The following is an 18703-nucleotide window of genomic DNA, read 5'->3' as shown; positions in this document are numbered from 1 at the left end:
GACAGATATTAAGAAAACCTGAGATATGGACTGACTTTATGAGTAACTCATAGTGCAATCTGTTACAAGTTACTTGAGCTTGCTGTATCCCAATTTTCTCATCTTTTTTTTGTATCTTACTGCATGGGTTTATTTATTTTATTTTATTTTTTTAACATCTTTATTGGAGTATCTCATCTTTCAAATAAGTACACTGGGTTATTTCTCTAGCATAATACAGAGCCTATGATTCTATATTATAGCTTTATATTCTTATTCTCAAAAAGAATGGCTTTAAACATATGTATTATAAGAGTTTTACTTTACTGGTACTGAATAACTCCCCTGTGTAAACAACTAAAAAAAACTGAACAAAATACATAAAATAACTGTTTTCAGATGTTGAACATCTGAAATGTTCAAAACCTGCCCCAGTGTCTTCTTGAACGTTTGGCTAAATGCAAAGAAAAGACCCCATAAGGTGTGGCAGTAAACCACCATCCAGGAGCCACAAACTGAACAGAGATTTTGGAGATCACAAAAGGCTGGAGGTATGCTGAAGTTCCAACCAGCCAGAGTGGATAAAACTCACTGAACATGAACACTCAGTTGAATTCTCAGAAAGGCCACGCTTTAGAAGTAGGGCTATTCTAGCCCAGAGTAAAGATGATTCTAAGATGCATCCCAACAGACCTAAATGAGCAATTTTCAAAGTATAAAACAAATTTACATTAAATGTAAATGGATTAAACACTCTCGTTAAATGACAGAGATTGTCAGACTGGATAAAAAAGCAAAACCCAGTAACATGCTATTTATAAGAGGCATGCTTGTAAATTTAAAGATACAGATAAGTGAACAGTAAAACGATACAAGAGAGATATTGTATAAACACTATACATAAGAAAGCTGGAGCGGCTATATTAATATTAGACAAAGTAGGCTTAAGGATAAGAATATTATTACCTGAGATAAAGAGAGAAATTTTATAGTGATGAAATGGCAAATTTATCAAGAAGCTATAACAATCCTAAATGTGTATGTACCTAATAATAGAGCTTCAAATACACATAATTATATGATCCTAATGTTAAAGCTACTGTATCTAGTGAATAAAGAATTCTTCCTTGGGCTAGATGACAAGTTAAAAGTACAGACAATTCTGATTCCATGTACTTTTCTATATAAGTATGACCTGTAGTATCTTCTTTAATGCCCAAAACATTACTCTAGTATTTCTTAGTGGTATCTTTCTAAACCGAATATTGATTTGAATACCAATTTATGAAAATCTCTACTTATTTCAAATGGTTTAAATGGGATAATTACTGAAAACAAGACTACTAAGTATTCTTTCTAGATTGAGTTTTAACATTAAAATGTTAAAAAATGAATTAAAAAAATTCCTTAACACTTATTGGTAATGCTGGATGTGTACAAAGCAAATGTAACAAAGCCAAGAATATTCTCTAAATCTATACTCAAATACAGCAGGAAAATAAGTGAAATAATTACTAAGTAAATAAGTGTGAAATCATATGATACTGATCAAGCATATGTTGATAAGAGAGACTTCTTTGAAATGGAATAGTTCAGCCAAGTTTCATGAAGGGTTAGACTTTATGAAGAAGGAAAAAGATTTGTGCAAGAGAAGAGAGAGGCATTTCCAAACAGAAGGCAAAGCACAGAGGCAAAACAGGGGACAGTGAGAAGAGCGAAGTGGAAGTGATGTAAAGAAGTAGGGAAAAAGACTCAATCTGTAAGGGTATGTACATTCTTTTCAATCATTTTACTTTTCTGGGTCCTCTCTATTTGAGGTTTAGTTTTGCTTGTTTTTTCTTTTTTAAGGTTAAAAGTAAACATCACACTTTTTCCTCACATCCATACCCATGACCCACTGGTAACAAATGTTAGCAGTTTATTATCTATGATTCCAACAATATTATATGCATCAAGGCATGTAAATGAATGAATACTGTACATATACATCCATGTTTTCTTCCCACAAAATAGGTACTGCTCTGTACCTTGCACTTTTTCCACTTAACAATATAATCCTTGATTCGTTCAATAAACACATATTGAGTGCCAGTTAACTGATATCCAAGCATATGGATATACCTTAGTTTACCTAGTCCATTAGAAATGAATCACTGCAATGTTTCCAGTTTTTTGTATTATAAATAGCACTGCAATGAACACCCTTGTACATAATTTTTAGTATATCTGAGGTGAGACTGACTATAGATAAAGTAAAACTGCTGAGTAAAAGAACAACTGAACATAGTACTAAACTGCAATGGGGGTATATATTCTTAAATATGCAAATTATTTTGCAGGCAATGAAAAATAGAAGATAAAAATATGTTGGGATAGTGCATAAAGCATATTCACATGGAAATCCATAAAAGAGGGCAATTAGTAAGATTCTTTTAATTGGTTGTAGTGTATTTTCTGGAATAAATGGAGTTTCAGAAGTTTTTTGAGACTGAATGGACTTTGGTGGTTGATTTTAGTATAGGGCATGGCAAGACTCAGAGGCATCAATTGGATGCCCAAACAAAAAGCAAAAGCAATAAATATACCTGGAGGAAGTGAGCTTTTTGGTGTTAGTAAGAGGAAAGGGGACAAGTGAAGTACAGCAGTGCACTTTAAGTTTACAAAATACCAGAACTCAGGAGCTGTTTTATGGGTTCAATAAACCTGGGATTTTCTCTGTCAGTGTTCTAAGAGTGTACCCTTCAGAGAAGGACAACAGAGGTAATCTATGGTAACTTTTATCATCACTTTCAGAAATTTATGGAACGAGTCCTAGGAATCAAAGCAAAAAGGATTGGATATTGTTTCCTTTGGAGAAGAAAGCCTAGTTTGTTTATTTTAAAAGAGAATACTAACAATCCTTTTTCCTTGTTGGTAAAAGACAAAACAAGGAAGAGAGCTGCAATTCAAACATAAGCTCTTTCAGTTGGACATAACAGAAAATTTGACTGTTATGGGCATAAAATGTTGACATGGTCCACCTCAAGAAGCTGTGGCTACTGCTCCCAGCTGTTTTTAAGAAAGTTGGTGTAAGAACAGATGATTTGAGGTCACTCCCAGTTTTCTATCATGAATTAAAAACAGAATTCACACTTACTCAGGCTGTTATTCTTCTACAATCTAATATGCTTTTTTCCTCAGGTCTGCTAGCCAGAGCTCTCAAAGTTGTTTTTTTTTTTTTTAACTTTTAAAAAACATTCTAATTTTGTCTCCTGTTTAGCATTTGTAGGGCAAAATGACCTAAATTTATATGAGACATGACTTTCAAATTGCTGAGAAAAGTAACTTTCGCTTAAAGCTTTTGCATTCAAAGTACCAGCCCCAGCTAAATGCTAGAGTGAGTGACACACATGATGTTTGTATGGAAGGGGTAATTCCGATTCTGGACATAAGTGAAACTGATTCCAAGTGTATTGATCTTCACTCAGGATACTTTTTTTATTTAAATTAGAAAAAGACTAGATTTTCCTTTTTGTACAAGAATGTTCACTGTAAATTGGTTTAACAGTGAAAATTTAAAAACAACAAAAACTCTCAGGAATGGAATGGGTAAATAAACTGTGGAAGGGTCATACAATGGCATACTATGTAGCAATTTAAGGTTATCTAAAACTATGTGTAACAATAGGGATAATCCTCAAAAACAATGTTGTTCTACAAGCAAGGACCCTGGTAGAGAATGTGAATGAGGTATTATTTATATAGTGTTTTTAACATGCAAAACATTACATATCTTCTACAGATAAAACATCTGAAGTAATAAAACATATACGGAAATGATAAACACTACATTTAGGATAGTCATTATTCTCTGAGAAAGAAGAGAGGAAATAGGATCAGGGAGGAAGAAATAAGAGGTTCAGCTCTCTCTCTCTAAAATGTTCTTTCAGTAATACTGCATATATACATAGGTGACTGCTATATTACTGGGTTTTTTTTGGTGTATACCTGAAATATTACACATTTTAAAAACTGGAATAAAAAGAACACACTCTCCTGAAGAAAACAGAGCCCCGGCCAAAAGCCAGCGTTTCACAAAAGAAAGAAGCATATAAATACGCATGATGAGTCCAACCTGGAATGTGCTCAGAAAACCACTGGCTGCTGCCAAGGGCTGTCCTTTAGGGCGCCCAGCTGGTGGCAGGAGATGAGGACAGTTTAAGACAGACTGTGAAGGGCCGCTTGTGGCACATCAAAAGTCCTGGACCTTTCTGTATGGAGTAAGAAGCTAATGTTACAGTCTTACAAAATGAGTTAAAGAGACATGATTCCTTGCCCCCAAGGAAATCAAGTCTAATGGAATAAGGGGAAAAAAGCATCTACAATACTGAAATCAGAGAACTCCATGGGTCTGAAGAGAGTGCCATGGGAGTACAGTTGAAGGTTAGGTACGTTTCACAGAGGAAATCTACCTTGATGGTGGCCTTGAAGGTTAGGGGCTTTGCTTGTTGGGAAAAGTAAAGGGGGAGGGAGAGCCATTCTGAAAGGGGGAAAAGTGTATAGAAAGGCACAGAGAGACTTCAGGGAAGTACCAATAGCTTATAAGGCCAGAAAAGTGCAAGTCCACTGCGGCAGAGGGTTCGAGATGGCGAGAGATGAAGCTAGCAAGGTCAGCATGGGCCTGTTAAAGACCATGCAAAGAGGTCTGCACTAAGTCACTGAGACAGACAGTAACTCAAACAGTTACCAAGAACCTAGTACATGCCAGGGAATGAGAGAGTTGTCTGCCTGGGATACAGCAACAAGCAAAAGCCGCACGATCTTTGTTCTGTGCTCCTGGAGGGTGCAGTCAGGTCAAGGAGGCTATGCCTACACAGAAGTTCTACTGTCACTGTGGTGATGGAGACAAGTATGGCTTGCACTGGGGACAAAGATGAGGGCTGCCTGACTGTACCTGAAGTAAGGACAGGAAATCATTTCCGGAGGTGATGCCTGAGCTGAATCTTAAGGAACAATCCGGAGTTAGCCAAGCAAATCAGGCAACGGTAAAGGTAATGTGGGCAGAGAAAAGAGCATGAGGGTAGGCAGAGAAATCTGCACACTGTGGGTGCAGTAAACATCACAGCACGCACACTCATAAAGTATCTGGAGCACCACGATATGGTCAGGGCAGTAGCGGGAATAGTTCATAAAGTGCCTCTTGTGTCTTACTTAGACCCTGGACTTCATCCTGAAAGCCAGAGGTGTTTTCTGACAGCAGGACTATAATGATAAGTAAGAGGGACAGAAGCAAAGCTGCTATGTTCGGTGTCCAGGTGGGAGGTGGGGGGCAGGGATGGGCAGGAGGGGTGATGGAGCAACCTTGCTCATCTCTGTCCTCTATCTCTCCCTGACGCGCTCTCATCTAGTGGTGGCCGCAGAGGCCCTGTCACGGAACCTGAAAACCACATTCCTGTGCAGAGAGGTATAAGTATATAACAATTACGTTCGTTTTAGAAAGATTCCTTGGCTCCTCAAGAGGATGGGAAGGATGGACAGGGGCTGGCAAGGGAACAGGAGTGGAGACAGAAAGATACTCTGGGTAACTTTTACACCGCTAAAAGTGACAGGTGAGGAGGGCGTGAACTGAAGCAAATATGAGCTATTTGGAAAGCAAAGGAGGCAACACAGAGTGAAAAAAGGGGATCATGGGTGACTCTCAGGTTTGGGAAACTTAGTGGCTGCCTGAGAATGTGACTGAACATGCCAGGGATATACAGAAGAAGAGCCAAAGAGTAGGGAGAAGACCCAGGAAGACAAAGAGCTGTGCCTCAAAGAAAACAAGAGCAGCAGCAGCTCAGCGGCAGGGTGCTTCCTGCACATCAGACACTGTTCATCAGATCATCATCTGACAGATGTGCTATTATTCTCCATGCTTTTTTTATTTTGAAGGGATGATGAAATTGAGGCTATGGTTAAGGCTCATAGCTACTAAGTGGTGGAGTCAGGAGACAAATTCAAGAGCTCCAAGAGCTGTGCTCTTAACAATTCTGCCACGAAACGCAGAGGTGCTCGGCAATATCCAGATGAAGGTGGTTAGAAATATCCAGATTCAGGGGCTTCCCTGGTGGCACAGTGGGTAAACCTCCGTGCTCCCAATGCAGGGGGCCCGGGTTCGATCCCCGGTCAGGGAACTAGATCCTGCATGCCACAACTAAGAGTTCACATGCCAAAATTAAGGAGCCTGCGTGCCACAACTAAGGAGCTGGTGAGCTGCACCTAAGGAGCCCTCAAGCCACAACTAAGGATCCCATGTGCCGCAACTGAGGAGCCTGCTAGCCACAACTAAGACCCAGCACAACCAAATTAATTAATTTTAAAAAAGTTGCATTTGGAAGAGATTTCTTTCTTTTTTTTTTGCGGTACGCAGGCCTCTCACTGTTGTGGCCTCTCCCGTTGCGGAGCACAGGCTCCGGACGCACAGGCTCAGCAGCCATGGCTCACGGGCCTAGCCGCTCCGTGGCATGTGGGATCTTCCCGGACCGGAGCACGAACCCATGTCCCCTGCATCGGCAGGCGTACCCTCAACCACTGCGCCACCAGGTAAGCCCTGGAAGAGATTTATTTAAAAAAAAAAGAAAAAAAGAAATATCCAGATTCGGGACATACTAATCTGGTGCTCAGGAGAGAGGTAAGAAATTTAAGGGCTATTAGCATCAGTCGAAATCATAAAAGTACAGGTGATCTGATCACCCAAGGAAAACATGTAATATAAAACAAGAGAGATAAAGACAGAAATCTGGGAAACACCAAGACTAAAAGGGTAAACACAGTAAAGGGTACTCAAAGAGCTAGCAGCAGAAGAACAAGAAGAGAAAGACATTCTTCTCTAAGTCAGGAAAATAATCGTAAGGAGGGAGCACTCACCACTGTTAAAAGGTAAAGAAGGATTGAAAAAAAGAAACGAAGTCACTGGATGTGACACAAGGAAAGAAATCAACGGTTACTGTACTCAAAACTGTTTTCAGTGGGGAGGAAGAGGCAGAAGCTGGCGCTTGGTGGTTGAGAGACAAGCGGGATGTGAGGAAACAGGTGGCGCTGGGGCGAGGAGAGTTAAGAGTAACCGCCTGACGGGGAAGGCAACGCAGACAGAGGTCAGTTACTGCGGGGTGGCATGGGGTTCCCTCCTTGAAAACTGCAGACATTCCTCACAACTTGCAGTCACTTCCTCTCCATGCCCCAGTCCTTCCCGCTGACACACTCAAACAGTAGTCACCAGAGAAATGAGAAGCACCTCAACTCCACACTACAATGGCAGCAGATGAAGAAGCTCAGCTACAGAGCTGGTACTTCATCCAAGGTCAAAGTTCCATAGAGTAGTGAATACAAAAGTTCTTTACAAACCCTAAAGAGCTATTTAAATGCAGAGAAACACAAAATATTATTAAGGTTATTGAAGGCAGAGCTCCAGCTAGACACCAAATCTCCTTCCGCCAAGCTTCGGGCTCTCGCCTCTGCAGACACGGACTCTTTCTACATGCAGGAAGCCCTTCTTGCCCCCTCCACCCATCTAAGTGCTGCCTCTCTTTCAAGGCACAACTCCCTACCCTCTGTGAAAGATTTCTCTAACCTGCGCCCACCCTGCCTCTGAACCATACTAACTTCTCTACCACTCGGTTGATATTTAAATACGGTCTTACACTGCTGGTTACTTTATTTTTATTTATTTTTTATTTATTTATTTTTTTTGCGATACGCGGGCCTCTCACCACTGTGGCCTCTCCCGCCGCGGAGCACAGGCTCCAGACGCGCAGGCCCAGCGGCCATGGCTCACGGGCCCAGCCGCTCCGCGGCATGTGGGATCCTCCCGGATCGGGGCACGAACCCGCGTCCCCTGCATCGGCAGGCGGACTCTCAACTACTGCGCCACCAGGGAAGCCCTGGTTACTTTATTTTTAATCAGCTTTATTGAGGAATGATCTCCATATGATAAAATTGGCCAATTTTAAGTAGACAATTCAATGAGTTTTGGAAAATACGAGCATTCATGTGACTCATCACCATAATCGTGATAGAGACTATTCCCATTGCCCCAAGAAGCTCCCCTGTGCCCCTCTGAAGTCAAGTCCCTCCTCCAACATGCCCACCCCGAGACCTCACTCCAGGTAACCACTGGTCTGTTTTCCGTCACTATGGTTCTGCCTTTTCTAGCTTTCATGTAAATAGAATCATACCATATGTACTCTTTTGTGTCTGGCTTCTATCACTCAGCATAATGTTTTTCAAATTCATCCACATTGTTTTGTGTGTCAGTAATTCTTTCCTTTTTATTGCTGAGTAGTTTTCTATTGTATGAATGAACCTCAATTTGTTGATTTATCAGTTGGTGGACATTTGGGTTGCTTCCAGTTTTGAGCCATTATGAATAAAGAGGCTATAAACACTCTCGTACAAGTTTTTACGTGAACATATGTTTTCATTTCTCTTGAATAAATACCTAGAAGTGGGATTGCTGTGTTGTATGCTCTTTGTTTTAACTCTATAAGAACTGCCAAGCTGTCTGTTCTACATTCTGGCTAGCACTTGATATTTCAGTCTTTAAGTTTAGCCATTCTAGCAGGTGTGAAGTGGATCTCACTGTGGTTTCAGTTTGCATTCCCCTAGTGAATTTCCCTGTGCTCATGTTTTCTTTGTTGAAGTGTCTATTCAAATCTTTTGTCCATTTATTAAAAAACTGGGTTGTTTTTGTTCTTCGTGAGTTGTGAGAGTTCTTTATATATTCTAGACACAAGTCCTTTATCAGGTATTTTTTTTGGTCAGCTTTATTGAGATGTAATTGATACATGACACTGGGAAAGTTTAAGGTGTGCAGCATGCTGATTTGATACATACAATATTGCAAAATGATGACCACCACAGCTTTAGCTCACACCTCCATCCCATCCCGTAACTACCATCTCTTTCTTGTGGCTAGAACATTAAAGACCTACTTTCCGAACTACTTTCAAGGATGTGCTAGAGTACTATTAACTGTAATCACCATGCTGTACATTATATCTCCAGAACTTATTTATCATAAAACTGGAAGTGTGTGCTCTCTGACCTTGCTATCAGCTAAACATCAAATTGGTTGTAGTACCATTTTTTAAACATCTGGGTACTGTCATTGAGATAAAATTACAGTCTACTCAGAGGCAGCTGTCTCTTATGACCTATAAACTATAAATATGAAAATATACCCTAAGTACAACACAGAGTAGGGTGGGTTATAAAACTAAAGGAAGAATTTAACATATTGATGAAGATTAAACAAAGATCTTAACTACCCTGAGAAAAGGACCTACATTTCCTTACTTTGTATCTCATTATCAGGTATTATTTATTTTTGTAAACAACCTCTCCCATACTGGGGGGAGGGGTGGGAAGTGGAAGAAAGTTTTAAAATTTGATGAAGTCCAATTCATGAAATTAAAAAGAAATTATTTGTAGTTTTTGCATCATAAATCTTTGCCTAACCCAAGATTCCAAAGATTTTCTCCTGTAATTTCTTCTGGAAGTTTTATAGTTTTAACTCTTATAATTAGGTCTGTGTTCTATTTGGACTTCATACGTATGTATGGCATGCGGTAAGAGTCAAGGTTCACTTTGTTGTTATTGGGCTTTTTGGCATGTAAATATTTAATTGTTGTAGAACCATTTGTTGACAAGGCTATCCCTTTCACCCCTTGAATCACCTTGGCAGCCTTGTCAAAATTGCATTGACCATATGTGAATGGGTCTATTTCTGGACTCTATTCTATTCCATTGGTCTAAAAAGCTATCACATACTATCTTGGTTACTCTAGCTGTAATTGAGGGTAAATCCTGAAATCAGGTATTCTTAGTCCTCCAACTTAAGCTTTCTTTGTCAAAATTGCTTTTGGGTATTCTAGGTCCTTTTTATATCCATACAAATGTTAGAATCAACTTTATCAATTTCTACCAAAAAGTCTGGTGGGATTTTGATTAGGATTACTTGAATGTATAGATCAATTTCAGGATCTTAACAATACTAAGTCTCTGATGCACGAGCATGGGATCACCCTGTTTATTTACGTCTTCTTTAATTTCTTTTAGCAGTGCTTTAGCTTTTATTGTACAGATCTTGCCTGTATCTTACTATGTTCGTTCCTAAGTTATTTCGTATTTTTTATGCTACTGTAAATAGTATTGTTTTAAAATTTCAATTTCTGGCTGTTGATCACAAGAATATCAAAATACAATTATTATCATATACTGATCTTTTATCCTACGACCATGCTAAACTCATTTATTAACTCTAGTAGATTTTTTGTAGATTCATTAGGATTTTTAAACATATGACCATGTTTCATGTGAATAAAAACACCTTTAGATCTTCTTTTCTAATCTGGATTATTAACATTTCTTTTTCTTGACTCACTGCACTGGCTAGGATCTCTAGCACAATAATGAATAAATGTGAGAGTGAAGATCCTTGTTATTTTCCTGATCCTAGGGAAGATGCATTCAGTCTTTTACCATTAAGTAAGATTTTAGCTGTAAGTTTTCTCATAGAATTTCCTCAGTTGAGGAAATTCCCCTCTATTCCTTGCTATTCCTTGCTAACTGAATTTTCTTATCATCATGAATAGGTGTTGAATTTCATCAAATGCTTTTCCTATACCTATAAAGATGACCATACAGTTTTAAGTCTACTAATACAGTAGACTGTACTAATTGAGGATGGTATGTTAGCGCAGCCTTACATTCCTAGGGCCGATCCCACTGGTTATCCTTTTATATGCTGAGGATAAATAATAAGAATGACAGTAGTTGTCACTTACTTAGAATGTACTCTATGCCATGCACCTTTCTAACCTTTCATATTTTTAACTAAATTAACATACAACATGCTTAATAAAAAGGGTATTAATGCTATCATCACAACATACAAGAGGAAACTAGGGCATTAGAGAGGTAAATTAGCTTGCCAAAGATTATGCTGCTTTTAAGTGGAACAGCTAGAATTCAGACCTTGGTAATCTGACTTCAGAGCCGGTACTCATAACTACCTTATTTTATTATCTCTTATCTGGGGTGGTCTGTTTTTTTTTTTTTTTCCTGCCCAGCATGATTCACTCCCACTTACTTCTTTTAGGAAAAGAACTGACTCTCCCAAAAAAAGTGAGTTCATGGCACACGGTGAGTCAGTTATAATACCCCATCCCCTGGGTCACAAAGATTGGTCAATGGATACGTGTTTTAAGTTGAACCAGTTGAAAACTTTGCCTAAGATTTTTCTAACTAGGAATGGTGAGAAAGACTGTTTCTCCTCTTTGGTTAGACGACTGTAGAGATGTAAGGTCATGGTTTAGTTTTGTGGAGAAAATCCACTTATAAAAGGAGAGAATGAACCTAAGCTAAGAGAGTGAAAGAGAAAGACAGACCATAGACACAACACACAAACAGGCATATAGACACAGACACACAGGAAGAAAGGGAGAGGGGGGAGGTGGGCAGAGAATATGCCCTGGAGGTGCTGACTCCCCAGTTCAAGTCTCTGAGGTTCCCAACATCTCCAGCATTTCTTTTGTGAGCTATTCTCCACTAAGTATCCTTAAGACAAACCTTTCCTTTTTCACACCTGCTAGAGTCTGGTATGGCTTACTCCCTCATCCTGAAGTTTTTGCCCAAACGTCACCTACTCTTTGAAGCCGATCATAATCCAACCCTGGAATGCCTTATTTTCCTTCCTGCTCTATTTTTTCCCCCATACTACTTATCAATTTATAAAATACTATATGCTTTACTGATACGTTTTTACTGCTTCCATCCACTAGAACAGAGGGTGGCCAACTACAGCTCACAGACCAAATCTGGTCCACCACCTGTTCTTGTAAATAAAGTTTTATTGGGTCTCAGCCACATTCATTCATTCCTGTACTGTCTATGGCTGTTTTCATGCTACAATGGCAGAGCTGAGTAGTTGTGATAGAGACAATCTGATGTGCCACGCCTATAACATTTACTATCCAGTCCTTTACAGAAAAAGTTTTCTGACCCTGCACTAGTATGTAAGCTCCACCATGGCAGAGATTTTCACCTGTTTTGCTCACTGCTATATTCCTGGAACCTAGAACAACGCCTGGTGCATAGCAGGTACTCAATATTGGTTCACTGAATAAAATACAAAATAGAAATTCCCTGAAAAGTACTTTTGCTAAGCTTAAAATTTCAAAGTTTGTCTGGCTTCTGATGCTTTACACAAATACCTGAGATTTTTATAGTTAGGCAAATATCTCCTTTCCATATCTTTACTGCACTTAAAAAAAAAAGCATTCTCTCCCATTTACCTGGAAATACAATTGTCTTACACTTTTCAGTTTCTCCTGAGAGCTATCCTCCAATATCTTTCCTGGGTATACACACCTAGCTGATGCCAAAACCAAAAGGATTTGTTGCCAGCCTGGATTTGAGGTAAAAGAGAAGAGTCAAGGATATGATCAGGGTTTTTAGCGTAAGCAAATGGAAGGGTAGGTATACCATTTACTGATATGGGAGATTATCCACTGGGGTGGGGGTAGTTCCAGGGAGATCATCAGGTGTCCCCTCTTAGATATGCTCCGTTTGAGATGCCTACTCACTATCCAAGCGAAAGTTTCGACTAGACATTTGGATGTGTGCATCTGGCTTCAGGAAAGAGATTTAGGTTAGAGAGATGCATTTGGGAACTGTAAACATACAACCAGGAATGAAAGCCATGGCAATGGTTGAGAAAATTCAGTGACTAGTATAGATAGAGAGCAGAAGAGAGACTAGAAAAAGCTGAAACCTAAGCTGGAAGTGAAGGAAGACCAGACGCTAATGAGTTTATACTCTAGAACTCCAGCAAGGTACAGATCTTAAAAGTACCAGGTATTAGAAAGTAGGATGCAGATGAGGCCCAAAACAGGAAGACTGACTGAAAGTCCGTATTACAAAGTCAGACTTTCAGTCCCCTCCCCTCTCCCACTCAGTCCAATGAATGCCTCCCTCCATCCTGGCAGAAGAATAGAGGTGTTCACTCTCCAGAGGATGAAGCAGGCAGACTCTAGACTTACGGATATAACACCCAAGTGAGGATGGGAGCGCTACACTGAAAGCGACTAAGTAAAAGCCTAGATGCTGAACACTGAAACCTCTGGCTTCATCCCCCGATAAGCTCAGAGAATGCCATCAGTGAGGTGTGTATACTCAAGAAAAATACTGGAGGATTACTCTCAGGAGAAAATAAAAAGTGGGGAATTCCCTGGCGGTGCAGTGGTTGAGACTCAGCGCTTTCACTGCCGTGGGCCCAGGTTCAATCCATAGTCGGGGAACTAAGATCTCACACGCTACACAGTGCTGCTCAAAAATAAAAATTAAAACTAAAAAATTAAAAAAAAAAGTGTAAGACGAACCCAAAGATACCAACATTTGGGGATTCTCCAAAAACTCAGTCCAGCTGGAGCACTCTGAGATGAAGCCACCAGCCAACAAAGCCCAACCCAAGGGGTTTTCCTGGTGGTGCAGTGGTTAAGAATCTGCCTGCCAATGCAGGGGACATGGGTTTGAGCCCTGGTCCGGGAAGATCCCACATGCCGCAGAGCAACTAAACCCGTGGGCCACAACTACTGAGCCTGCGCTCTAGAGCCCGCGAGCCACAACTATTGTGCCCTCATGCCACAACTGCGGAAGCCCACACGCCTAGAGCCCGTGCTCCACAACAAAAGAAGCCACCGCAATGAGAAGCCCGCACACTGCAACGAAGAGTAGCTCCTGCTCGCCGTAACCAGAGAAAGCCTGCACACGGCAATGAAGACACAACACAGCCAAAAATAAAAATAAATAAAATAAATAAATTTATTAAAAAAAAAAAAAAAGCCCAACCCAAGCACAGAGAACTTCCAATTCGTTCTTTAGTGGCTCACTTTAAATATCAACTCTGCCAAAGATCACCAGAAAAAGCCACAAAAATGACAAACAAGTGAAAAAAGAAAAAAGGAACCTGGATGAAGCAGAGAAAAGGCAGGGAGGAGATGAAATTCCCAAAATGTTACAATTACTAAGCTAAAGGAAAAAGTAAATACACTGCAACTATGAAACAAGAAGGAGGTCGTATAAAAAGAAATATCAGAGAACAAAAAAGAGCTCTTGGAAAATGTAAATGTGAAAAATTCAACGGAAGAGTTAAAGAATAAATTTGAAGAACTTTCCCAGGAAGTGGACCAGAAAAGACAAAGAGATGGAAAATAGTGGGAAAATGGCAATCAGAGAACTGGTCCACAGAGTTTAACACAGAATGTTTTAAAAGAGCAAAGAAAATGGAAGGGGAAAAGAAGGAAATTATTAAAGAATTATTCCAAGGAAAGTTCTCAAAAATGAAAAACATGAATTTCCAAACTGAAAGAGCCCTCCATGAATCCAGAAAACAGTTAAAAACAAAGCATAATAGCATATGACTGGAATTTTAAAACACTGGAGACAAAAGATCATAAAAACTGAGAGAGAGAGAGAAAGAAGGAGGGAGGGCCACATACAAACTGTCAAGAATTAGTAGGGCATTAGACATCTTAACAGCTACAAAACAATGAGCAATGCCTTCCATATGCAGAGTGAAAATGACTCTGAACATAGAATTCTAAACCCTGCCAAATTTTTATGCTAAAGATTGAAGACATTTTTAGACAAATTGTCTAAGAAAGTAAACTATATGGATCATCTATACTATATGGATCATCTGTGAATAATATCTGGTTATAACCATGTAAACATTCTATTGATGCAGCATGAAATGACTGTTGACCTGTACTGGGAGAGTGGGGAAGAGGCACCTTGGAGTGTGTGCATGTAGATGTGTGTAGCTGTAGGGGAGTTGAAGATGATGACTACTACTTTTGAAATATCGGTCTGTTTATATATATGTCTGCTTCTCGTGAAAAATCCCTCCATCTATTCAGAGAGAGTCGAGCAGAGCAAAGACAAGATTCCCCGTAGTCTTTGTCAAAGACAGATCAAATCAGAGGCCGGGGGAAAGGCCGAGAGAGAAGTGGATGGCTCTAATAAACACGGGGGAAATCTGAGGATTAAAACACTTCTGAGTGATTAAAAACTCAAAGTCTATGAAGACTAGAACAAATTCATTTCATAAAATGTGTCCCTTTATATTTGTAGAATATAACAGAAACAGAAAAAAAAAATAACTTCCCAGGCTTTTCCTCTCTATCAAATTACGTACTCCTAATTATTTGTTTGTTTTATGCTATTGAATTGCTATGCACCTACACACATACATATGTAAAATATATACATGTATAGCAAATATGGTTTCCCTCCAAATGCTAAGTTCACGTACAGCCTTGATTGTAGATCTTTTTACAGTGCTCTACATATAACAGGGTTGAAAATACGCTTGCTACTAATGTCTTTCTATTTCTCTTCCATCTTTCTTACTCCAGTAAAAGAAACTTCAAAGATATCCATAATCCTGCCTTACAAAATTGGAAATGAGAGGTCTTTGTTTATTTTTAGAACACAAAAATCTTATTTTTAAGGATCTAAAATTAAGATGAAGGAGACAACCAACTACATAATTATCTTTGCTAAAAACACTGACATTTACAAAAAGAAGCAAGGTTAGAGCAAACCGCCCATTCATTCACATGTAACTGACTTAATAACCATAAACATTATTTTAGATATATAATAACTAGTTTAAAATTCATTTCCATCCAGGACAAGTGCTAAAATGGCATTGATTTTTGTGGTATATAAGGTAGAGCATAAAATAAGAAACCTCAGCACCACCAGCTTGTTGATTTTCAAGTAAGGCTTGTTACAATGCAGATGTTTAGTGGACTAGCAGTACAGAGCACAATGCACGGGAAGCTGTGTCCATCCACACTGAGTGCAACATGTTCCATCAGGTCTACATTATTCCATGTTTCAGCACTCTAAGGAAAAGGCAGTAACTCATCTTCAAAAACTCTGAAGTACAAGCAAAAGATACAGACACCCATTTATAAAATCTAGTAAGCCAGGGCACATCCTGAATTGCAACTGGAGAATCCAATCTCTTTGCCATAAAAACACAAAAGGTATCTTGGAAAGAATGTGAAATTATGGTTACAATGTCCAGTATAATCTGCACTGTATGCATGTCATGCAACATGACCAACAATGTAACTAAACAGTTTCTTTAAAAAAAAACAAAAAAGCTTAAAACTCAAGAACTGAATTTCCCCTGGTTATAGCAACAACATAAGGAAGACACAGAAGGAAAACTGAAAGATCATTAACAACCTTAAAAATAATGTTACATGACTTATAAGTAAAAATATTTTGAAAATAATGGATAAAATACATGATCTGGTAACTATATTAACAAAAATATAAGTGCATGAAATAAAATAATCTATCATTAACTTAAAAACAGTTACTTTTATTTTTTACAAAGGCATGCATGCAAAACTTCTTGCATGTTTTTAACCTTTGAAGTAATTCAGTGGAAAACTGCTAATAAGTGGACATAATGCAAAAGGGTTGTTTTCTTAAGCAGATTTTTTTTCAATTTTAACTAAATTTGGTCAGAAATGCTACCGAATAAGAATGACCTAACTAAATTTGAAAATTGGTAATTTATCTCAAAAGAAAAACTTTATCCCTAGTCTTCACTTCACTTTATACTTCTTTCATGGCTAACATACTTAAAAATGTATATCCGTATATAAACTCAAGAACAGCACAAGACAGAAAGTATTTTGTAATTAGTATGTAATTCTAAAGATATCAAGTTTATTAGAAGTTTTATGGTATTTTCTCTGTTAGAAAATATATTCTATAAAGAACAGAAATGCATCTTCTGACTTGAAAGAAATTAGGTTGCCTTTTTTCTGACACCCTTTCTTAGTCCCTTGAAAAAAACTGCACACTGAGCAGACAGCAAACCTATCCACTTAAAGACAAAAATTCTGTAGCAAAATGTCACTAATTTATGGCAACAACTAGGACTGAAATGATATCTAATGAGAATATTCATTTGAAAAGTGGGATTATCTCATAGTGAACACAAGAGGAGCCAGAGTGAACAGTTTATAAGTTATTATCACAAATTGTAAGGCACTTCCTAAGTGTAAAGAAATTTCCTCCCAGGGGAAACCTACCAAATGAAGTATGTTTACTCTATGTCAGATTTTACAAAGATAGTCAAAGGAAACATGACACTAATAACTGTATTTAGAAAATGATGCAGAATACCTACTCTTATTATTTTTTTAAATTTTTATTTATTTTATTTTTTTGCCTGTGTTGGGTCTGTGTTGCTGCACATGGGCTTTCTCTAGTTGCGGCGAGCGGGGGCTACTTTTCGTTGCACTGCGCGGGCTTCTCATTGTGGTGGCTTCTCTTGTTGTGGAGCATGGGCTCTAGGCGCGTGGGCTTCAGTAGTTGTGGCCCACGGGCTTAGTTGCCCATGGCATGTGGGATCTTCCCAGACCAGGGATTGAACCTGTGTCCCCTGAATTGGCAGGCGGATTCTTAACCACTGCGCCACCAGAGAAGTCCCAGGATACCTACTCTTGTAAACAATTTATCAGGAAGATGGTGGTAGACCCTTAATTTGAGGATCCCAGCTAGAACTTCAAGATTTCTTTTTGCTTAGCCCGTAATCTTAATTTAGCAAATACAATTAGTCTTTGGGAGGGCTATAGGAACAGGAAGTCTTAATTGGAATTACAGGTCTTTACTAGTAAGTGCCTTTTCTCAACATCTGTCAGCCTCATTACTATTAAAAATCTTAAGATTTGTAAAAACTCTATCCTCTTATTTCAACTTCCTTTCAACCTTTGTGTACTTAATTACTAATTTATACTTGTTCTACACATTTTAACATACATCTTCCTTTATCTTTTGCTTGTATATTTATTCCATTTCTTTTGTGAACACAGTTTCAAGGGCACAGATGTCCATTCCTCTTCTTTTCTTTCAACTCCTTTGCAATGCCTCTCATGTATACACAGTGACTAGTTATTTCCTTCTCCACTTTCCTTTTAAGAAAAATATCCACTGACTGATTGGTGGTGGATAAAATATACTTTGAGTTAAAGTTTAGAAATACTTTTTTAGAATAACCAAGAAACCAAGTATGTATTCATAGTAACTTCATAAGAAACCCTCCTCTACCGTGACTCATCCTCAGATAGAGGAGCAGCCCCCTTTCCTACCTGCCGAGACAAACCCAAGCCAATAAAGATGTAGACGTAGAGAATGGACTTCAGGACATGGGGTGGGACGGGGAAGCTGGGGCGAAGTGAGAGTAGCATTGACGTGTATACACTACTGAATGTAAAATAGTTGGCTGGTGGGAAGCAGCAGCATAGCGCAGGGAGATGGGTTCGGTACTTTGCGATGACCTAGAGGGGTGGGATAGGGAAGATGGAAGGGAGGCTCAAGAGGGTGGGGATATGGGGACATGTGTGTGTGTATGGCCGATTCCCTCTGTTGTGCAACAGAAACTAACACAGTATTGTGAAGCAATTTATACTCCAATAAAGATTAAAAAAACACAAAAACCCAAACAGCCAAAAAAAAGATTTCCATGCAAGAAGTGGTTATCAATGCCCAAACAAAAGCTATGAACTTAACTCAAGGTCTTATTTGTCTGATTTAACACAACTATCAACAAGCTAAATTATTAGCTTCCTCAGCTAAAACTTCTAAATAATAAAATTAATGAAGAAGGGAAAACCAG

The 18703-nt window shown here is 38.9% G+C and overlaps 1 protein-coding gene across 4 annotated transcripts in view; it reads right to left on the bottom strand.

The window, feature by feature from the left end:
* Positions 1-18703, bottom strand: part of DYM (dymeclin) — a 375320-nt gene that overhangs the window by 127728 nt on the left and 228889 nt on the right. The window lies entirely within an intron of this gene.

Source organism: Orcinus orca, chromosome 15 (genome assembly GCF_937001465.1).
Source record: "Orcinus orca chromosome 15, mOrcOrc1.1, whole genome shotgun sequence".
Classification (NCBI taxonomy): domain Eukaryota; kingdom Metazoa; phylum Chordata; class Mammalia; order Artiodactyla; family Delphinidae; genus Orcinus; species Orcinus orca.
This window is presented reverse-complemented; position numbering and strand designations above follow the sequence as displayed.